Source organism: Mixophyes fleayi, chromosome 9, assembly GCF_038048845.1.
Source record: "Mixophyes fleayi isolate aMixFle1 chromosome 9, aMixFle1.hap1, whole genome shotgun sequence".
Lineage (NCBI taxonomy): Eukaryota > Metazoa > Chordata > Amphibia > Anura > Limnodynastidae > Mixophyes > Mixophyes fleayi.
The window spans coordinates 113149349-113173896 of record NC_134410.1 but is presented as its reverse complement, the minus strand read 5'-3'; the positions used below and the strand labels follow the sequence as shown (position 1 = coordinate 113173896).

General features: G+C 41.2%; 1 pseudogene; it reads right to left on the bottom strand.

Moving 5' to 3' along the window:
* Nucleotides 1–23177: 23177 nt before the first annotated feature.
* LOC142101864 (mRNA export factor GLE1-like) lies at nt 23178–24028 on the bottom strand (annotated as a pseudogene).
* Nucleotides 24029–24548: the final 520 nt, after the last annotated feature.

Below are 24548 nucleotides of genomic sequence, written 5' to 3'. Positions count from 1 at the left end.
TTAAACTGTTCTCTGCTGTCGACTTGGAAACCAGAATAGTTGAAGCAACAGTTCTCCTAAACTGGGAGGGCATGGATCGAATTCTGCTGGTTGGGAAATCGATTAAAAAAATCTTTTTTTTTATCTGAAATTATCCTTTAATCTTTATTTTCATAATGCCATAGCATGCAATCAGTGTTAACAGTTGCATAAGTTTAAAGGATTTTCTTGGTTGAAGCCAACAATTGACACATTAAAGCCATGAATTGACTGACAGACAATGGAATTAGTGCCCCAAAACTTTTTCCAACAGCAGTAAAAAGTTTAGAAGATGTTTGGGTGGATCACTAGAGTTTCTAACATTTTTGCATATCAAATCTCATATCTTTTTGCTGTCATTGTTATGGAATTTTATATAAATAGTAATGTAATGTCTAGCCTGTAGAAACATGAAAAGGAAGTTATTTGAAAATGTATCCTTAAGCAATCCCAAATATACCTTTTGATCTGTTTTAGTCATACCTCTATGACTAACTTATTTCATTCCCATAGTGTGACTAGTAAAGTGGACTAATATTTTCCTCATAAACCACAATCTATTTACCACCATTTGAAAACAAATTCTATAAACACGTTAGCGCTGTGCATAGAGCACTCAAGCCAGACATAAAACACATTGTCTACATGATTTTAATACCACTCTACTGTACTTTAACTATCAATCTTTAATACATTTTAAGCAATACATAATATACAGTATAGATGATAGGCACAAATATTGAGAATTGCATCAAACAACAAAAACAAGGAAGTAGTAATAAGCAGCTGGTCAATATTAAGTAATTGGATAACTGAAGTATGTTTTATCTTGAAAAACAATATACACATGGATACTCTGTGTCAGGATGTGCCTGCGCTCCTACTGCAGCTGCCTCGGCATGCTGCTTCTCTTGGCAGCTCTTGTCTTTGGACTACATTGGACTTGATACTATTGTTTCATGCAGTACCTCTAATCCACCAGAGGTGCTGCTATTGTACCTTGTCTTTTTTTCACTGCCAGGGGTTAACTTGTTGCACTAAGCTAATCATGTCCACCTGATTCTCTCCTATTTATACCTGCCTCACCCATTTACCTGTGCTGGTCATTGTTGTTTATATTCCTGTGCCTCACTCTGTCGTGCTCCTGTTTCTCCTGTTCCCTGGGACTTCTACAAGCTGTCTGCCGACTTCTCTTTACCTGGTTCTCTCCACAGTCTGTTCACCTGCACCAGCTGTGTTCTTCTTATTTGCTTTCAGCCTCTCTCAGCAATCCTTGTTCAATATTTACAATAATCGGTTAGCACCATACTTCATGTTCTGGAACTTATCTGTTCAATAAATCTGTTCAATAAATATTTTGTGATTTCACCATATTCCTGGCTTCATAGCTATCATTTCCAGCTTCCAGCATTGACGTGTGACACTCTGGACCTGATACATTAAGGAACGTAAATGCTGATATGTGCCATATTTTGAGTAAAATTGCTATGTGCAGGCTCAGAAATGGCCTATACACCAGTGAACACAAGTGTATGCAATTCATCTTCGAATGAAAAGGACACTTCCAACAGCCTATGACTTGAAGGACAGAACAGGATGTATGCACGTAGTCAATGTACAGTAAGAGTGTGCCAAGGTTGAGCACACGCACATCCATCCGATTCAAGCTCTGGGCATCACTCAGGTACATAATTTTCAGCCATATCCCTTGCACCAGCTACAGGTTGGGTGTAAGTGCTAAGTGATAGTGGTGACGTCCACGTATACATGCTAGAACATGTGTTTGCAAATAATTGTAAAACTGCATTTTATGTACAGTAGACATTAATATCATCCTGATAAATGTAGTTCATGTTAAAAAAAATTAAACCAAACTTTTTTCATTAATAATTGTATTATTAACGGGTGTTAATAATTACAATTTTATACTATGCGTTCTGATGGGGCTTTATATATACATATGCATTGTACATATCCTGCAGTATGTTGTGTCTGTCTGCATATGACAAGTGCCGTATAGGCAGAGCATACTTATATCCGTATTCGACTAGAAACATTTCTCGAGATCCCCTTCTTGTTGAACCCGGGCCCGCCTGCTTGCATTTTCAGTCCGTTTTTAAAAACCGCAAATTGTGTTCACTTTGCATTCCTTAAAGAATCAGGCTCTCTATGTAGAAATGAAACAAAGTTCCCATTCATTGGTGCCGAGACGAAACCTTTCTCCTTAATCCCTCCGCAACTCATGAAAACGGTTCCATGGTTGACCCTTCAGTTTCATCATGTTGGGGAGCTCATAAAGCCGCCATCACAGCTTATTTATAAGAAGGGAACCTAAAGAAAAGAAATGCAAGAGAAACGTGTAAACTAGAAAGACTATTATTCAAACATAAGGTGTTACTTTCTGTGATCACCAGTCTTAAACGTCAATTACAATTCTGTACTCTCCAAAAGGACAGCCCATGCTTTGAAAATGCTCCAACAGCGTTTTTATGATAAATCTGATTTGGTTTCAGCCAACAGACTTTAGCAAAAATTGATCCATGAACCTCACCAAATCTACTGACTCCAGGAAAGGTTCATTACTCTATGACAATGGTAAGATAGAGGGCAGATTTAGGAATTACTCCTCTTTATGTAATCTCCCCTTATCTAGTAAATCTCCTGATACCATAATTTGCTAAATTGATCATTAATGAACCCTGCTGGTCTATCTAAATTAGCAGAACAGAATCTTTTGATGTTAAATGATGTTATTAATAATAATAAAAGTTTAGTTTTACCGTGTTAATTTATTGAGGGTTTTTTTAAGTGGCCACATGATCAGACTCATTGATGGATCCCTGGTATGATACCAATGTTTGAGCCAATTCTTACTCTACCGCAAGAGTTCCTCAACACAAAAGTAGTATTTTCTCTTCTTTCTGGATCCTTGTGATAGGAAACCTGGACTAGTTAGGTTACCATGATTCCAGGGAGCCCTAAAGTATGGAATCAACCCCCCCAATCAGATTAACCAGATCCTGGACTGGTCAACCTGTGTGCTTTAGAGGGGGTAACCAGCCCCCCTCAAAAGAAACAACATTGCCACGCTAATTATTGTCTCCATCCACAGCTCTGAAAAGCGCATTTGCCGGCCTTCTCTATGCTGGTGGTGGTAGTGTCTACGGTAATTAATGGGACAACTTCAGGTGTAATCTATGCTGTGAAACAGGAAAGAGGGTCTCAAGAAATATTCTTATTACACAACAGCATATAGACAAAATAAAATAAACAAGAAACTTTAACTAATCCTACAGGCCCTGCTCTGAGCTCATAACGGTCTGCCTTCCAACAACTAAGGACACTGCTGGGAACGTTTTAAACCATTTCTCTTGCAACTGATGGAGCCAGTTAGTGCTTGTCTAAAAATGACATGCAAAATGCAAATACCAGAACAATTCTGGATCACTGTAATCAGTAACAGGTACCTATTAACCCCTATAAATTAGGGCACTGGCAATACGTAGGTCTCCAGAGGTGGCACATCAACCATGGCAGAGCTGGGATCACTATAGCTGTGGTATCAGCAATCCTTGTTTGGGGAATGCAAACCTGACAACACTTTCAGCGTCATAATGATTCGGAGATGTTCCATCTTTTCTGGACTTTTTAAATACTAACCGTAGCATAGGCAAACCGAAGGGGGGTTTCTTAGTGCCTGGAAACTCCCCTCCAAGCATGGGCCACTGTATAATTGAGGTGGCTGGACCCTGCCCCCGCGTCACACGGCTCTGCTTGAAAAGGGAGAGCTGCGTGCACTAACAGTATTGTTAGTAACGCAGCATTGCCCATGTATATTATGGGGGTAGGAAGAGTTGGAGAGCAGCCAAGCACTCTCTAAAATTATAGCCATGCCCCCATGCATGCTTGTTACATCCACTGGCGACATGGTGTGGAAACCCCCCTCTATAAATGCGTTGGCTTTTCCTTCCTCCTCTTAAGTACTCGCTTCTGCAGTCAGCCCCTACGTGACTCACACATTATTAGTTTATATTAGAGATGCTCACTGACCCCCGTTAACTGGTTTTGGCTTTGGATCTGGATTAGCTTCGTGTTTTGGTTTTGGCAAAACCACCCTCGTGCGTTTTTGTTTAGGATTTTTTAGAAAAAATACTAAAAAACGATAAAATCACATAATTTTGCTCTTTTTTTTGGTTCCTACATTATTATTAACCTCAATAACACTAATTTCAAGTCATTTGCAATCAATTATGACCACCTCACAGGTCACAATATTATTTTCATACACTTTCGAACAAATACTGCAGCGACCTGACTGGATGGTAAGCGACAGAGCAATGACACAAACACACGGCAGTTCCTAGCACATCTAGGACACATTGGCACACAGCAGTAAAAGAAAAATGGGGGTCCACCCTCCCTCCCACCCCTCGCTATGTTGGATCTTAAAAGGAATTCAAAACTCGCAAGACCCGAGATCCCACGACGAAACCATAACGTTTTGCCTCATTTTTAATATCAAGGGCGCTCGAAGAACCGAGCCTGAGCATCTCTAGTTTATATGTGACTTGACCAATGAGTGTAATTTCCATAGCCAGCCAATGACCTCAGCGAAGCACTATGAGCTCAGCGAAGCACTAGAGTATCAAAACTATTATTTTATTTGTTATTGATCATGTCTCTGAATAATCAAATTGAGGCATCTCTGTTACTGTGCAGTCTGTTTTGCAACAATTGTAGTATGTATGCTTTGATACACTTGTACTCAGCTAAAATACCACTATGAAAGGTGTACAACGGGAAAGCAATTATTAGCATGTAAGATTCTAACCTGTGTTAGACCAAAACCAGACCCTTGTGCTAAGACAATTCAGGTTAGTCACAGACCATGCTTGCCTCAAATGGATGCATAGAAAGTGGCTGCATAGTAGTTAGAGTAGACCTCATGGAACTGTGGTTGTATTCATTGTCTATCATATATGTGACATATATACAGCAGCAGGAGAAATTGTAGAATGGAGGTACATTTCCCAAAAAATTAATGTCTTATATTAAAGCAGCAATCCCATGAAAAAAAATAGATGTTTTTTTTTAATATAAATCACTGTGGCAAGCTATAAGTAGAAGCTTGACATTTTCCTTGATTTGCTTCTTCAGGTTGCTGTTAATGATATATAATTCTGTAGAATTTTCACAATTTCATGTGATTACCATGACAACCACAGTCACATGATATAGCGTGCAGAGAGGCTTTGGAATGCGCCTCTGAGCTCTGTGTGCATTGTAAAAATCCTTTCCCTCCTTTTCTCCTCCTCTCTGCCTTCACATGATATGCGGAAAGTCTATGTCTGCCCTCCAGAGAGATTTTGAAAAGGAGATAATGATGTTTTATGAGGATAGCTATTTTTTACATGGCAAGTATACAGATCTGACCAGACTCTTAGCTTGACTCTACTGTGCCCCTACAAGCATGAGTGGATAATCCTCAGTTCCCGAGCTATCATAACCAGGACAGTAGCAATGGGGTGTGGCAGAGGTGCCTTACGGTAGCTATAGGTCCCGTACTTATCCAGTCCATTTTCATCTGTTTTCTTTTTGCAGGAGTGAAGACCCTACATCTGGGATCTCCATTGACAGGATGGTAGTTCTCCACAGGTTGGCATGTTGAGTGAGGTAGGAAGCACTACAGCCTCCCCTCATTATCGAGGTGAAAACCTTGTGTAAGACGGCACAATCTTAGGGGCAGCAAAATTGAGGGTTTTCGCCAAAATGTACTATGGTGACAAGAGTGGAACATTAGAGGGACATGAAGTATTCTTCATCTCATACCTACTCCTCTTACTGTGTCGGTCACCTTGCACGCTCCTGCAGTTGTTAAAGAAATATCAAATAAAAATATAAAATATGCTTTGGTATACTGACATATTTAAAATTAATTCCCTGGGAAACCAATGCTTGGATGGGGTTAAACATATAAATGTTAGGGTAAAGACTGTTTATTAGGCACCTCTACAGTGTGACACTTGTTACCTCTACAAAGGTGATTCCGCTTGACAATAACATTACAGCCATATTCCAGGTGTACTGGAAGCAATAGTTGGTGGCTCTTGACCAAGGTACCTCGACCAAATTTAAAAAAGTTATGTCTACCCAGCAATTTTGACCATCCGTTGGCTTACAATACACTTCTACCTTATTATGTTTTGCCTTGTGTTTTGGTGTTGTTTTATACTATTTGGTATGCTTTACCTTTATGCTTTTACTATGTGATTCTTTGTATGTTATATATTTACCCTATTTGCGCTCCCTCGCTCTATCAGGCTACCTCTTAGCCTCCACATCTTCAAACGCTCCCTTAAAACCCACCGGTTCAGGAAAGCCTACTCTTCCTCTGTCTACCCTACCACCTGCCCTTCACTACCTACACCTTTATGATCCCTCTTCATCAGTCTTAGTTCTCCTCACCCTCCTTCTCTTTCTCCTACTGTTCACCTTACCACCTGCTCTTTTTCATCCCCCCAGACCATCCCCTACTTCCCTCACCCTTACTCCCTGCTTTGTGCCTCTTGTTAGTTTGCCCCTCCTTTCTAGATTGTAACCTCACAAGAGCAGGGCCTTCTTATTCTCATGTCCTCCTTCTTTGTTACCTTACCCCTCAGCTCCTCTACTTCATACTTACCTACTTTCTTCAGCTCCCTTTCGGGAGCCAGCCAGTGGAGGTGGGCGTGAGGAGGCGGGGCGGCCCAAATTGCGGCATTTTGGCTCCGCCCGCTGTGACGTCATGACGCAAATTGCGTCATTTGACAGCGGGGGCGGGGCCAAATGCCGCGATTCACTGGGAATCGCGGCGTTTGGGATCTAATTCTGCCCACTTCACTAGGAAGTGGGGCACTTCCTAGTGAAGTGGGCAGAATTCGGGAGATTGCCATACTCACCCGGGAGTCCGGGAGACTCTCGCAAAATGCGGGAGTCTCCCAGACATTCCGGGAGAGTTGGCAAGTATGCTTTACTTTAGTTCCACATTACTAGGCCCCTGTCCTTGGTCTCATCTTCCCATCACTCTTCCCATCACTCTGGTAAAGCTTAATTTAGTTCTCTCTCCCTTCGACTTTCTAGCTTCTTAGTATCCTGTCCTCCACCTGTGCCTCCTTAGTACAAGTGGATTGATTATTTACTGCACTGTGTTTGTATTGCCCAGTATGCCATGTCCTGTTTTGCTTTATGCTCTACTGGGTTGATAGTTTAATGCACTTTACTCTTGTAATGCCCTGTACGCTGTGTGCTGTTTGGTTTTCCCCGGGCGCTATGTATGGTGCCGCTGACACTTTGTGGCGCCTTACAAATAAACGATAATAATAATAATAATAATAATAATAATAAAAAATATGTACTTTGCCTTTTTATTTTAATTAAATATACAAATTTGGGTTTAGAAAATAATAAATGTTTTACACCCTTCAATAAGTCTCAAATCTGTGTATTTACTTAGAGACAGGTGTATAGCACCATCTAGAGGCTGCATTTATAAATGCTAAAAGTAATCTATTTTTGCACACAATTAATGTTAATTAAATTAAATGGCACTAGAGACTGGAGAGTGACAAGAACACTGCTACCCCTGTTTTATTTGCACATGTGGCTTTATTATATTCTGTATAAGGTAAAACGTGAGCTTTTGGATTTTTTTAAAGCCTCATTTGTCTTGTAATGTAATATGTTGTGTAGAAAAGGGTACAAGTACTGTTTAAGTAATAATTAGTCTCTTACTCTATTTAAATGCACCATTTTCAGGTGTGAACGAATTTCTGATAACATCACCAGGCACAGTGATTCAGAGTCAGCCAATAGAAAGACATCCACGGAAATCCACCGTGCTTCTGTAAGGGGACAGAATGCGCTAGTTGCCTTGTGACCAAACATCAAGAGGGAACACTGGTTCATCTTAGCTCAAGGAGAAACATACATGCACATTCCCTCTCCTTGGTCTTTGAATCCGCAGCCTATTTCCCAGCGCCCTATTAACCAGTAGGCAGCCTAGGGCATATGGTTTTTAGGGCAGCAATCGCTGAATGGGTGCCTGCTTATCAGCGTCAGACGGGCCCAGCAGTGCCTAGACTGTGCAATCTACTGCAAATGTTTAAAGACACCGGCTCCTTTCACCTTTAAGCGTTGCAGTCAGAAACTATTGCCATTGCAATGCATCAGTGCAGAGGAGCCGGGAGGAGCCAAACATACAAACTAAAGAAAACAAGAATCTCACAATCAATAATGTTAGAACTGTACTGCCTGAGATTCTGAGAGAGGAGGAAGTAGAGAACAGCAGCAGAGAGGCTATTGTACTAGAACTGGAAAGAGGGGATTGATAAAGACAACCCTGGCCATGTTCCATTGTTTCCACCTCCATGATTAGATGGTGGAAGAAAGAGAAGGGGGGGGGGATGATTGCAGAAACAAAAGGCCAGCGACCCTTTCCCTTTACCCCTCCCCACTTGTACCTAAAATATTCTACCCATCCTACCCAACCTTTATCTGTAATGTAGTCCCAACTCTGTCACCCCAAAATCTAAATATATGTCTGTGAAATTATATACAGGCAGCATAGATAGTAATGTAATACATGTTAATCCATAATCATAATATACATATATATATGTGTCAGCACTTCTGCCTCACAGCACTGGGAGTTCGATTCCCGACCATGACCTTATCTGTGTGGAGTTTGTATGTTCTCCCTGTGTTTGCGTGGGTTTCCTCCGGGTGCTCTGGTTTCCTCCCACACTCCAAAAACATACTGGTAGGTCAATTGGATGCTATCTAAATTGACCCTAGTCTCTCCCTCTCTGTCTGTGTATGTGTCTATATTAGGGAATTTAGACTGTAAGCTCCAATGGGGCAGGGACTGATGTGAGTGAGTTCTCTGTACAGCGCTGCAGAATTAGTGGCGCTATATAAATAAATGATGATGATGATGATGTACCATCACGTTTCACGTTGTACATCTTGCTTGGGAGTGTTAGGGTAATAGGTACTCCGAATATGATATTAAATAAACTATAGCATTCTAACTTTAACTTTAGCTGTTTGATTTTATGTTAGTTTGTAATTGGGATGTGTATAATTTCTAATAATGACACAAATATAGGGTTTATCATGATATATTGTAGAACTTCTGACAACCCTTGTGACACTGACATCCCGCAGACATTAGTCACAAACAGCTTCTTGCTTGAAATCCACTGTGCTTTATTGTTCACATCACAATAAACGGCAAATTTTCGTCAGGAGGACACCAGTAAACAACATCAAGTTGCCTACGCCTCCTTGTGACTCTAATGCTATCTAACACAGTGCATCTCTCTAGCTACTGGCCGACTTATTCAGCATCAGTCACAAACACAAGTGCACAATTTAGGTTTATGTACACAAGTCCCCTCTCTCTGATCCAATTATCTCATTAGACCACCTTCGTGTGTGTGTGTGCAGTTTAGGAGATTGACCGTGTACGGATGTAACCCTATATAGAGCTTTCCTCTGCAGGCTTATTGGGACCTCACCTGTCCCTATGCAGGAGAGTAGTGGCAAATACTCCTCTTTGCCACAATATATATAATATATATATATATATATATATATATATATATATATATATATATAATATGCTTAATATATTGCGTAGTGTGCGTGGGTTTCCTATAGATACAAGTTTTTTCACCTAATTCTGAAGTGGTGTAGTCTTCTCCTGGGGCAGTGCTGTGTGTTGCTCTCTCTCTCTAGATATATACACATATTGTAATATGTAGAACTACCATTCCCTATTTGTAATACAGAGTACAGCTATAACACAGATCACAGCTTAAACAGCATTAATAAAGTCTTTGGTGGGTGCAGAGAATCATGTGCATTTTTGTTTGCACAATGTGGTCACAACCCTCTTGCACCCTAGTTTTCAGTTCTTTACATTCATTTAATATTTGTGGTACAGCACAATACTTTATAGTTAATTTTGTTTAAATGGGTTTTGTGACCAAACTCATATTGTAGCTTCCCTCTCTATCCAATTTATATCCAGGGATCCCTAAGTGTCTAACTGCTATTGCTTTGGATGTACTTATCTTTAAGAGTGGGGTGTGTAGACTTAACCCAATTAAGAACATAGCAATGATTATGTTAATATTTATAGCATAGCAATGCATGTTTATATTTATATTTAGTGTAGGCCAGAAGGGGTTGAGTTGGTCAGCTTAGCACATATTGCAATGTGTGGAACAAACATTCCCTGTTAGTATCAGGTTCTGCCTTCACCTTTCTGCATTTGCATGCTATTTTGCATTGGCAGCTCCTGTCTCCAGGACTATTGGACTTATTACATTGAATGTATCATCTGGTAGTACCTCTAAATCACCAGAGGTGCTGCTATTGTGCCTTTCTCTTTTGTACTACCAGGGTTTTACCTGTTGCACTAATTATCACCTGCACCTGCCTGTCATTTTTGTTTGGTTGCTGTTTCCTATTGTTGTGTTCTCCTGCTTCTCTTGTGCTCTGGGACTTCTACATGCTGCTGCTGAAATCTCTGCACCGGCTTTCTCTCCACTCAGTCATTCTATCTGCATCTGCTGTATTCCTTTGCTACCAGTTTTCAGCATTACTCAGAAATCCCTGTTCAGTATCTACTATGCCCAGTTCATACCATTTCATGTATGCTCTGATTTAAACCTATTTAATAAACATCTTATGCTTTCATCATATCCTGGGCTCCATTGAAGCGTGACAGTTAGTAATACAAAGTACAGCTTTAATACAGAGTAGAGCTTAAATAGCATAAATAGTTGCTCACTGGAATTGGAACAATTTATCCGATTTCCATCTGTGCGCCGATTTAAGTGGCTTCGCCTTGTTGGTGAACGTCTGCATATTGTCCCGGACTCCTGTGAAGCGACATTTTATCTTTTGCAAGACTGGTGAGAACCTTATAGCAGCTATATTTATCATTAACTCAGAATGAGTGTTATTTTTTAACCTGGGACTTTTTTCTCAGAACTACTTCACCTAATACAGCTATGTAATTCTATCTGAAGCATTTAAGTTTTTTGATTGTTTTTTTACATTGTTTATTTATAAATTTTGCCTCACAGTAGACAGGTAAACAAGTGAAACCCAAGAAAGCAGCACCAAGTAACATTGTGAATTGGGTAACAGAGTAAAAAGAACAAGTCCACTTGGGGTGGTTACAAAACACAAACTGGTAGAGGAATTTCACAACAATATAATAATGAAGAACCTTAAAGGGATGCTGTGGAGTGACACGCTGTAGCTGCAAGGGGAAGTGTCTAAACCACTCTACCACCAACATTCTTATTACTAGCACCCGCCCTCCTTCTAACAGTAATTTAAATGCTTGTTACCCTTCACAGCCAGTAGGGGGAAACCTTCAACACAATGATAACTGCTCATGGCTAACATTGCCATTAACTCCCCATGTGCAAGTAGTTTCTAGGGACAGTCATGAGATGAACCACCATGCCCCCCACCAACTTTAATTTCCCCCCAGCCCATAACATTGGGGGGTAAATCTATAAAGATCCGATTTCTGCAAGTCGCCGGAAATCGGCGACTTTGCAGAGTAAATTTAAAGCAGCGCTGGCTTGTAAAGGCAAACTTGCCTTTATAAGTCATCGCCGCCTGCTAACACAACCTCCCCCCCCCATACACACACAGGAATTTTTCGCAAAGGGACCTGACTGTGCAGCATTTTGCCTGTTGATTGACCGTTAATACAACCCCCCCCCCCCCCCCCCATCCACACACCGCTATGGCAGCAGCTTTTTTCAGCAACGCACATTCCCTCCCCCCCTCTTGTTTTCTCAATTTTCTGCAAGCGTAATCCTGGACACAATTTGGTTTTGGGACTCACCATTACCCCCTACCGCTACATGTAGTCCTATAAACAATAGCAAGCCCCCATACGGTTCGGCAACAGAATACATAGTGGATTATTACCACACCAGTTCAGATAACCCTGCCCAATAGTCTTTTCCACCTCTCCCACTCTACCATTCCAACAGTTTACTCCCAATCTGTCATCCACCCCACCTCCCGCAGTCATAGGGACTCCCGTATGGACAGATTCCATCCCTACCCTGCCCTTCCACCCCACACTAGGCCTGTTGCCACCTCTCGTTCACAGCACTCCATAATGTCATGACCATTTGATAACAGCCATGGACTTCCAGTGACTAACCTGTCTATTCTTGTAGACCCACAAATGCAGCAACAGATTACATTTTCAGGACAATCCCAACACCCTCTTGAGAGCACCGATAACCTATTCGGAAGCAGCGATAAGCCAGCGACTACACAATCACCACCGTCTCTGTCAATACAGACAGCAAATGTTGGCGAACAGCAAACAACTGGAAATCCAGCAACAGGAAAAGCAAACAATGTGCCAACACCCCTGGCTACTGGTGAGAACAGTCTTGCTATTACACACAAATCACATAACACTAGCCCACTTATATCTACTTTTAGTGAGGACTTCTCCGACAATGACTAGGGACCGCGCAAGCTCATTAAAATCCATCAATATAAACTGTTCTTCTCTATTGTAGTAGCAGTCGAATTTTTGTCTGTTACCTTAAGTGGCAGACACATAGTTTTCTGGTGCAACAATTTAGGTGCAGTCCAGTCAATAAATAAACAAAGTGCTTCTTCCCCCGATTCCATATCACTCCTCTGCCATCTCAATCTGCGCTGCCTTGAGTACGACACTTCATTCGAAGCCCATCACGTCCCAGGGACAAATAAACAGCATAGCTGACGTGCCATCGTGTTTCCAATGGCGTCGATTTAGAGAACCAGCTCCGCATGCTAATTACATAGGCATTCCCTGTCCCTCTTGTGTTTGGCAGATTATCAAGCCGGCATAATTGGACAGTCAACTAGAAGTGCTTACCAAGCAACATGGCACCAATGGTCTCAGTTTCTAAGATCCAGGGAGACGCCAGACGCAGTATAGAGGGAAGCAATCATTGCTTTCATGTGGGAGCAATACAAAGAGGGAGCTTCCAAGACGGCAATGGCCGCTACCCTGGCCGGTATTTTGTGCAGTTGACGACAATCATCATAAGTTTCGTAATCTCAAAAGCCCTAGAAGGATGGGCACGAGATAGACACATACCTGTAGGCACCAGGCGTCCCATTACGGTCCAAATTTTCCAAATTGATTCTGGCCCTTCGAGCAATTACGCTAGATGAATACGAGCTGCTGTATTCAGTTCAGTTTGCGCTTGGATTTTTTGCTGCGTTTAGAATTGCAGAACTAATAGCTCAGTCTAATCTAAAAACACTTCCGGTTTTGCTCAAAAAGATCTTACAAGTTTCGGGTCTTGACCACTCACAATACGGCACCCATTCTTTTAGGATTGAAGCGGCTACGTCCACTGCCTTGTCAGGCTTATCGGTAGATGCTATTAAGGTATTAGGCCGATGGAAATCAACAGTATACAAAAAATACATTAGACCTAATGTGGAAGTCCTATGTTGTTGTTGCCTGTTGTTGTCTCTCTCATGTGTATCTTCTTCTACTCATCTTCCTTACCTACCTTCCTCAAACACCCCCCTCCCAATCCCCCAACAGGTTACCCAGAGCTTCACCGCTCGTCACTTTTACACGAGAACATTAAGGGATTTTCACACTTTTTCCCTGGATCAAAGCCTAATTAGTGGTGAGCCTCCAGGGTTTTAATCGGGTTATTACCTTCATTTGGGTGCCCTTCCCCAACCCACCTCCTCTTTCCCTACTCACTTTCATCCCCCACATTGAATCTTTCAGGTCTCCCACGGTATCCAGAGGTGACAAGTCGGCATTATGGGTGACCTAGTCACCAAATGGATAACATCTTTCTTGATTGATGACACAAAATATTTTCTACCCTCAGGTCTCGCCTTGCAGACAAAACGCATATGGATTGTTGGACACTCGTATGTGTTTTGGGCGGCCAGAGACGGGATGGCTCAATCACGACTAAGTATTCGATCACCTGTCAAGATACACTGGATGGGAAGAAGGGGCCTCTGCTGGCACGATCTTCTATCTTGGCTGACTCACGAGATAGAACAGAGGGGTTTCCCCAATATTCTAATAATTCACCTAAGAGGAAACGATTTAGGCAAAGGTAAATCACTAGACCCGATTATAAAGATTAGAGAAGATTTACATGACATAAGATCGCAATGGACGACCATAGCATTAGGATGGTCCGCATTAATTCTCCGGCTTTCCTGGATATCAGAAATTCCCCAGAGGATTATGCTGAAGTTAGTTAGTAAACTGAACAGTACTATACGTAAGGTCATTAGGTCCATGGGAGAATTTATCATTGATTTCCCGTTATTATCGGTGTATCAAACACACTTATATAGAAAAGATGGGTTTCACCTGACAGATGGGGGTCTAGGCATTTTCATAAGAAGGATTCTTAAGGAGCTGGGGGGTTTTCTCAGCGCAGAGGGTGGTTGGCTGTTGGGCCCCAAAGGCCGCCAGCGTGGTAAGAAGGCACTGCGATCAGTGGCTGATACATGCGGCGCTCTTATTGGCCGCAGGTCACTGTCCAGTTTGAGGCAACGGTAACTCTTCAGCCTTCAGTGAGGAGGATCCCTTGTCCAGCTCAGTGAGGGTGCGGCATTGTGAGTTTAAAGGGGGCGCAGTCACTCTGATGCCAGGTTTAGCGCCAGCCAAGCAGTTAGGAATTAGTTCCCTGTGGTAAGTGGATGCATGACAGTCTCGCCATTTCCACGCTTGGTTTGGGTCATCAGTCTGGTTAGCTATACCTCAGTGTTCTTTCTCCGCCACCAAATTTAATGAATATACTGTGACCTGACTTTAGCCACTTTAAAATGGCTCTGTGTCTTTATTTTTAGATAAGATAGTTTAAGTTGATGAAGGTGTTTTGTGAAGGGGAAGATGGGCATCCACGATACGCAATTTATGAAATTTTGGGATTTAAATTTAAAGATCCCCTTTCTTGGCCTAACATGACAGATAAAGTGAGGTGCTGGTTATTGAAACATGGACCAGAGCAACAGAAAGATTAATATTTCACCCCCTTGACTACTAGTGACGGAAGGTGATTTAGTCATGATTGGTTCATTAAAAGTCTACCTAATGGAGAAACAGTAACATGGTTTATGTACCCAAAAATACAAACATAAACCAGCGACGTTTTAGCTACTAAACATCCCACGAGGCTCCTATGGCCCCTCGCTCTGAATCAAATCCCGCTCCCCTGAGACTCACCTTTAGTTTTGAGGTATGTCTTGCATACATCTATCATCATCATCATCATTTATTTATATAGCGCCAACATATTCCGTAGCGCTTTACAATTGGGGACAAACATAGTAAACTAATAAACAAACTGGGTAAAACAGACAAAGAGGTGAGAAGGCCCTGCTCACAAGCTTACAATCTATGGGACAATGGGAGTTTGACACATGACATCTATATACAGTTGTGACATGGTTACTGGTAGAGAACATTAAGCATTACAATCACAGACTTTCTTACAGAACTGACAGAGGTTTTGAAAGATCTCAGACAGGTGGCAGATTTAAGTGACTCAGGTTGTTGATTCCAGAAATTGGGAGCTAGGTGGGAGCAGACAGAGATGGGCAGATTTCTTATTGAAATTAGGAACTATTGGCTTCTGGATGTAACTCTTAGCTGGTAAGTGCTGAATTCTGCCGGGGTAAGAAGTCTGTGCATGTATTTGGGTAATTGATACAGAAAACTATTGAAGGATAAATCAGGCATGTGCAGATGGAAGAATCCGTCTGGATTCCAGGAAGAATCAGCCTAGATCTCATAACAGGTTACAATGGTGGGTTATGAAGTTGCGCAGGCAAAACGGCAGATTGAGTTATAAAATGTATCAAGCATTCAAGCTTTAAACTACATCCCCATAGTTTATAATAGGTTTTAGCATCAGTTGTGCGATGCACTTTCTGTCCATGGGACTATTTCTATACAGCAAGCTCTGTTTGGATGCCAGGGTGTCTGTATGCAAACCAAACAAAAACTTATGATCAAGCCATAAACCCAAATATTTATATTTTTAACACTGATATCAGATTAGTATGAAGTGTGCTCTTAATCATTGATAGGTGTAATACACTTCCCAAGTTTACCCTCTGTAACATGGATAGTGTTTTATCAGCGTTTAAATGCAGTTTGTTTTCGGTTTGAAATTTTCATACATCCCAACTGTCCTGATTTCCAGACTAAAAGGGGGTGGGGCTTACACATAAATGGGTGTAGCTGTGTCTACAATTATCATTTGGGGTAGATCTGGGCTGTCTCTTGGGATGGAGCTTATTTTGTAACCATTTGGCATGTATAATTGGTGCAATTTTCCATCTGTGAGAAATGAGATTGCAGTATGTTTTTAATGTCAGTGCAATTTTTGTGATATACATACAAGATTGTATGTATCATCTGCCTCAATATACATAAAAGCTGGATTATAAACTGTGGGAAAGTCATATATACATGTGGAAAACTGCAGTACCCTGGAACAGAGCCTTGAGGGAGCCCATAGGTATCGGTGAGGCTGGAGTTAGAGCCAGAGATTGACATAAACTGGTCTGGGACACATTGTTTGTTTATAGTGTCAAAAACTTTTTGTAAAATCTAAGTGTGACTGGATCCCTATTAAATAACTTTTGGTAAAAATTTGTTTAAAGCGAATAGCGCAGGGCACTTATTTATGTAATTGCATTTGCATTTATGTTTTTATATTGTGTATATTGTAAGATAGGAAATCGTTATATCTGAGACCAGGGGAAGAAATTTGTCTCTTGTCTAACCTTACTATAGGAAATGCCTATTTCTGATGTATATATCTGATACAATGAGTGTTTACAAGGCCTCTTGTGTATTGTGATGTGGGAAACTAGCTTGTTTTGGTTTTTGCTGTTCTGTGTGAATATGTATCCTGAACAGTCTGAGGAAAGGCCACATGTTAATTAGAGCTTTTGATGTGTGAGGTTTAACTTGGAGACAGGAAGGTTTAATTTAAAACGTGCTGCTACATTTCCTGCATCTCAAACAAAGATTCAAGATAACACAGCAAGGTTTTTAAGAATTTCAAAGCGAAGTATAAATATTAGTGGCTTTGCAATTTATGTAAATCAATGTTTAGGTAAATGGGGTTACATCCTGAATCTAACAATAGCCTATGTCAGAACTGTATAAAAGATGAGCTGTGTGAGCATGTAAGGTATCATTCTTCTGACTTCATCTGACCTGATCACCCTGGTACCTTCAACTAGGGTGAGAGAAAATAAACATCTTGCTTCAAAGACCTGCTTGGAAACATCTTCAATATCGCTGAATTCGTGTGATCTACGGATTAGACCCAAATCTAATCCGTTCTCCGGCTGTGTCTGAGGTTTGGACCCAAGCTTTTCCAGTCAAACCACCCTGCCTGCTACTCATGCAGCCCTGGTCCAGGTGATAGGCCAGGGGGGATCCATTCACAACAACCTGGATCCATAGTAAGAGGTACGAAGTTACCAGCCTGGGTACAACAGCAACGAGGTACACTAGCAGCATCAGTGACCCAGAAGGAACATGGTTCTGAGTGCTATAGAAGGAGCTCAGTGGTGGCATTATAAGCCCCTCCTACTGCGGCAAGAGGGCACTTTTGGGATAACGAAAGGGAACGGTGGCAAAGTAAACCCAGCCGGTTCCCAGCAACAACAGACAGGGTGGCATAGGCGGTCCATCCTGTCACATTAAGAATGTTGCACCAATCAACCATGTTGTTTTCACACTAAATTTCATTACAGAATATTAATAGGGTTGTTACCAGTCAATGGTTTATTCGAAAGCCAGATTGAAACGGATTTAGGAGATTTGCTGCTGTGTAAAAGCTGCTGATTTGGGAGTTATACAGACTTTCAGGACTTTGGATAAAATTCACTTACGTGAGACTTTTCAATTGCAAGTTACTTACGCTTGCGTTTCATTCTGAATCAGGTCTAAAGTGTTTAGCAAATTCATTCCTTACAACGTGGAAAATGTTAACACTTTGATAACATTAGTTTAATTACAAGTTGGTTGTTTAACCTCTCAAATATTTCCTGGTCACTTTAATATATCCAAGATAAAGGATAATCAACTTGCTGCAGGTTTCTCTTTCTTGCAGACAATGACACTTTAGTACAATCAATGAGATCCACATATATATTACAATCACATTCTCATGGACAGAATTCAGAGCACAAGGAGGTTCTTATGGATTTCAGTGACATTTGCAATGATATAAATTAGCGCACTGCGCTAATAATTTAAATATATTTATTCAATAAGTTATTCATAAGTGATCCAGCCACACAACTCTTACCTGTATGTTCCATAAGACATGACTAGAAAGTGACCTGACAATATTTTGCTACTATTGTTACTACATTGACTTGATGGTATATTTTTACTTTAAAGTAAGAAGTGATTGCACTCAATGAAATATTAGCAATAATAATGCAACTTTTTTTTATATTCCATCATCATTTAATGAAGTATTTATAACGGCTTCCAAATCTCATACATGTAATTGTTTTAAAAACTTTGGCATACTCTTTATAGCTCAGTCCTTTGTTTTGTTATGAAAACTAAGCGGTCCATAGTGAAGGATGCCGGTATCCGTTGGGAAGCGACTGACCCCATCTCTCTGGATTTGATAATCTTCTCAATTCTTCAGCTTTCCGCCTCCTCTCAGCAGCACCCACCTCCTGCTCTATGGCACTGACCAACATCCGCATCTCCTGCACTGAGCGCTCTCCAACACTCACGTCATCCTGGGTGCCGAAGAGCTTTGCTCCGTGACGAGCTTCCTCCTTTAATTTTTCTTGGTGCTTCTTAAGGCCGTTCTTCAGTTGTTGCTGAAGTTGATACTTCTCATCTCTGTTTTATCGTCATTATTTCCTTAAAGCATTTCAGCAGCTTTACAGACTTTTTAGCAACTTACTTCACTGGTCAGTTATATCAAGGAGTCTATGGAGTTCTTTCTTCACTGTCATTCTCTGTGGTTCTTCATACAATTGAGTCATGTCGTCCAATTCTGTTAATTTTTGTGGCTGCAACTTTATTGTTCGCCTGGAAAAAGCTAACAGCGAAATGCGCGTCGGCAGTTTGATGTGTAACTGATCATAATTATAATTTATACTATACAATATGCTGAACCAAGAATGATGTCCTGCCAGCTTAATCTGATTGACTTTTAGAACAATACTGCCCAAACCTTTAGTTAGTGCTGAAATAGGTAGTTAGCAAATCACCCCCGACATTGAAACTGACGCAGAGAGACGGGTATTTTAACCGGCAGTAATCTCTGGTAATATATTAGAGGGAGTATTATTGCACTGCCATATAAAGATTTAATGCAGATCAGAGGACATTTGAGTACTTATAAAGATATCAATTTAAACAAGTCACTGATCTGAAGGGAATAAATGAGATATATGAGAGACTGGGAATCATAAGGACAGTATCTACTATATAAATGCCTAGTGGCGTGTGTGAAAAAAAACAAAACAAGCTGCAGCGCCACCTGCTGGGCAGAGTTATACACTGACCTATATATTTCTTGAAGGAGAAGTGACAGTTGGGAGTGGTTGGTGGTTGCCGGGGGTGACAGTGGGGAGTTTTTAACACCTTAAGTAGCTTGATGAAGGATGTGGCGATGAAGATGAAGGATGAGGTGATGGAGAAAAATGATGAGGTGGTGACATGTGGACAAAACCACGTTAAAAAAGGGCGCTTGCGTTGGGAAGTAATGCTCTTCCCCTGAGGAGGCCTGGGCTAGGCCCAAATGCATGACAAGAACCTTTTTAACACCTTAAGTAGCTTGATTTGACTAGAATACATGAGTATCATGCACGGGTTAACTTGTGTCATTATCAGAACCTATGTATGGTATGTTACTGATTATTGGCAGGGAGATCTACATCAGAATAATAATTAAGGGAAACATAAAATATATTCAAGGTGTAATAACCCTCTAACTCTGATCAAAGAACATGAGAAATAAATTATCGAAGTCCACACACAACAATTTTAGAATCATATAAAATATTTTATTGACTTTATCATTAGACATTTTGCTGCTTATTATTTAAATTAAATGTACTTGTGACAGCCAAACACAGCCTCTTTCTCTATTTCTCTTTGTTTTTCATTACACGGTTGAATGGTAGCACCTCTACCTGATATCTGTAGAAATAGAACATTTAATAAATTAATTTAAATATTGATTGGGTATTAAAGAGTTAATAGTACTTTTAAATAAATCTAGAGTGACAATACCTTTATAAATACCATCTTCTCATCTCTTCAGCTTTCCGCCTCCTCTCAGCAGCACCCGCCTCCTGCCCTATAGCACTGGCCAACATCTGCATCTCCAGCACTGAGCGCTCTACTATGCTCCCAGGATCCTGGCTGCTGAAGAGCTTTGCTCTGTAATGGACCACGTTCTCCAATCTCTGATGGTGCTCTAAGGTCTTCTTCAGGCCCTTCTTCAGTTGTGCTTTAAGTTGTTGTTTCTCTTCTCTCTGTTGGATTGCCATCATTTCCTTATACTGTGTCAGCTGCTTTTCAGACATTTTAGTAAATGTCCTACCAAACCGGTCAGTTATATCCGTCTTCCGTCTGTGGCGTTCATCCTTAATTACCATTCACTGTCGTTCTTCAAAAAAATTGTTCATGCCTTTCGCTTGTGTGAATTGTTGCGGCTTCAATTTTAGCGACATTTCTTCCTTCTTGATTAACTTTTTGGAGATGTGATGATCCAGCTCCTTTTTGCCAATCAATCGATCCAACTCCTCTGGATTCCAGTCTGTATGGTATTTCAGTTTTCCCTTGGAGGTGTTCCGCAGGGCAATCAGCGTCTCCCAGTCCTTCTTTGACTGCATACTGTCACTTTGGAAGTACATACGATGCACACGCTAGCATAAGCACACACTAGTGACTGGTAACTAGACTCTCCTTCACCTATATAATGTTCCCACTTCATTGTGACATCACCAGATGAGGTCAAAATGCAACATTACATCATTGAATCAGTAGGAGGGGCCTGAGGTGAAACAGCTGTATGAAATGTCAATACATTTGTACCCTAGCTTCATACATCAATATATTATAAGCACAGAATATAATACTTCTCTAAATTTGCATAGAGAAATCTCATATATAAAGTCCTGTAATCAGTATTTTATTTATATAGAGGTGCAAGCAAAACTTAGCAATGTTTTAGGTATTGAACACCCCACAAGGCTCCTACTGTACATCTCTCTGAATCAAATCCCCCCTCCTCCCCCGAGACTCACCTTTAGTTTTGAGGTATGTTTTGGGTACATCTATATACAGTTGTGACATGGTTACAGGTAGAGAACATTAAGCATTACAATCACAGACTTTCTTACAGAACTGACAGAGGTTTTGAAAGATCTCAGACAGGTGGCAGATTTAAGTGACTCAGGTAGTTCGTTCCAGAAATTGGGAGCTAGGTGGGAGAAGACAGAGATGGGCAGATTTCTTATTGAACTATTGGCTTTTGGATGTAACTCTTAGCTGATAAGTGCTGAATTCTGCCGGGGTAAGAAGTCTGTGCATGTATTTGGGTAATTGATACAGAAAACTTTTGAAGGATAAATCAGCCATGTGCATATGGAATAATCAGTCTGGATTCCAGGAAGAATCAGTCTGGATTCCAGGAAGAATCAGTCTGGATTCCAGGAAGAACCAGCCTAGATCTCATAATAGGTCACAATGGTGGGTTATGAAGTTGCGCAGGCAAAACGGCAGATTGAGTTATAAAATGTATCAAGCTTTCAAAAGAGAATTTTGGGGGCTGTATCATAAACTACATCCCCATAGTTTATAATAGGTTTTAGCATCAGTTGTGCGATGCACTTTCTGTCAATGGGACTATTTCTACACAGCAAGCTCTGTTTGGATGCCAGGGTGTCTGTATGCAAACCAAACAAAAGCTTATGATCAAACCATAAACCCAAATATTTATATTTTTTACACTGATGTCAGATTAGTATTGAGTGTGCTCTTAATCATTGATAGGTGTAATACACTTCCCAAGTTTACCCTCTGTAACATGGATGGTGTTTTATCAGCGTTTAAATACAGTTTGAAATTTTCATACATCCCAACTGTCCTGATTTCCAGACTAAAAATGGGTGGAGCTGTGTCCACAATTATCGTTTGGGGTAGATCGGGGCGGAGCTTATTTTGTAACGATTTGGCATGTATAATTGGTGCTATGCAATTTTCCATCTGTGAGAAATGAGATTGCAGTACGTTTTTAACATCAGTGCAATTTTTGTGATACACATACAAGATCGTATGTATCATCTGCCTCAATATACATAAAAGCTGGATTATAAACTGTGGGAAAGTCATATATACATGTGAAAAAACTGCAGTACCCTGGAACAGAGCCTTGAGGGAGCCCATAGGTATCGGTGAGGCTGGAGTTAGAGCCAGAGATTGACATAAACTGGTCTGGGACACATTGGTTGTTTATAGTGTCAAAAGCTTTTGTAAAATCTAAGAATGTTGCACCAACCAACCATGTTGCATTCCACACTAAATTACATTACAGAATATTAATAGGGTTGTTACCAGTCAATGGTTTATTCGAAAGCCAGATTGAAACGGATTGAGGAGATTTGCTGCTTTGTAAAAGCTGCTGATTTGGGAGTTATACAGACTTTGGATAAAATACACTTACCTGAGACTTGTTCAATTGCAAGTTACGCTTGCGTTCTACTCTGAATCAGGTCTAAAGTGTTTAGTAAATTCATTCCTTACAACGTGGAAAATCTTAACACTTTGATAACATTAGTTTAATTACAAGTTGGTTGTTTAACCTCTCAAATATTTCCTGGTCACTTTAATATATCCAAGATTAAGGATTATCAACCTGCTGCAGGTTCCTCTATCTTGCAGACAATGACACTTTAGTACAATCAATGAGATCCACATCTATATTACAATCACATTCTCATGGACAGGATTCAGAGCACAAGGAGGTTCTCATGGATTTCAGTGACATTTACAATGATATAAATTAGCGCACTGCGCTAATAATTTAAATATATTTATTCAATAAGTTATTCTGAGTGACTGACCCCATCTCTCTGGATTTGGTAATCTTCTCAGTCCTCGGTAAATAATCATTCTTCAGCAGCTTCCAGAACTGGCCCTGGTATGTCTTGATTAAAGCATTGTCACACACTTCCAGGAAATCATAAAAGCAGAGTAGCTGTCACTTCTGCCCTGGGCTCCACGTTCAGCACCTGTGAAAGCCAATGCCCACCATGACTAAGCCCATGAGGGTGAGAGCCCCTTGTTTTGCTCCATAAGGCCAGCACAACTGAATAATGGCAGCATACAGGCGGATCATTCCAGACATTCGCTTCAAGAAGCTGTCCTGTTGTTCAACTACAGAGCCCTCCACCAGGTAACCCTGCATCCTCTGATATTCTTCTAGAGGAGTTCTGGGTAAAAGGGCTCAGTTTAAAGACACTTCTTGTACAGATGAGCGAGGAAGAGGTCACCTACTCTGGGGTGCAGCTCCCATATCCCAGAAGCCACCACTGCATTAGGAAAGTCAGCTTCATGGTGAGAAGCTACGTCCTCCTCCCCTTGTTTCATAAACTTTCCGGCCAACTTGTAACATACATAGTCCAAGCCCTGGGGATGCTGAGACACAGATCTGACGACCCACAGCTATAACTTGTTTTCCCAGCAATCATTGAGCTTGTCGAATATTTCTCTCAATGGAGAAGCTACTATTGTTGATATTTGGCTGACTGGGACGGCTCTTAGAAGGAGAATTTTGATCTTGTTCATCTGAGGGTCTTTGCAGCATGTGCCGGTCTAATCTAAAGCGCTGAGACACTGATCACAGCTATTCTGCAGCTGCTGGTAATTCTGCATCCTGCTCTTTGCAGGTCTTTCCTGAAGCCCTTCTTCCTTCACCTGTTCTGGTCCTGAGCTGGGGTCGAGGCCTGAGCCTTTGCTTGTTGTTGGTGTCCTGCTTCTACTTGTCTGTTATTGGCAGCTTCTTCTTCAGCTTTCCGCCTCCTCTCAGCAGCACCTACCTCCTTCTCCATGGCACTAATCAACATCCGCATCTCCTGCACTGAATGCTCTCCAACGCTCACATCATCCTGGGTGCAGAAACCTCTCTCACTACTGGAGCGTACCAATGGTTGGACTGGCCCGCCAGGGAGCCGGGGTATTTCCCGATGGGCCTTGAAGCCTCATGGCTCTGCCCTCTTCGTGGTGGGGGGAGCAGGGTACGTTAAAAAAAAGTTCGCACTGAATGTCGGAGCGTGACGTCATCATGTCACACACTCATTCAGTGAGGAGCGGCGCAGAGACCAACCAGCAAGACAGAAGACAAGAAAAGAAGAAAGAAGCCAATAGGAAGATAAGTAAAGGAACGGAGGCATGG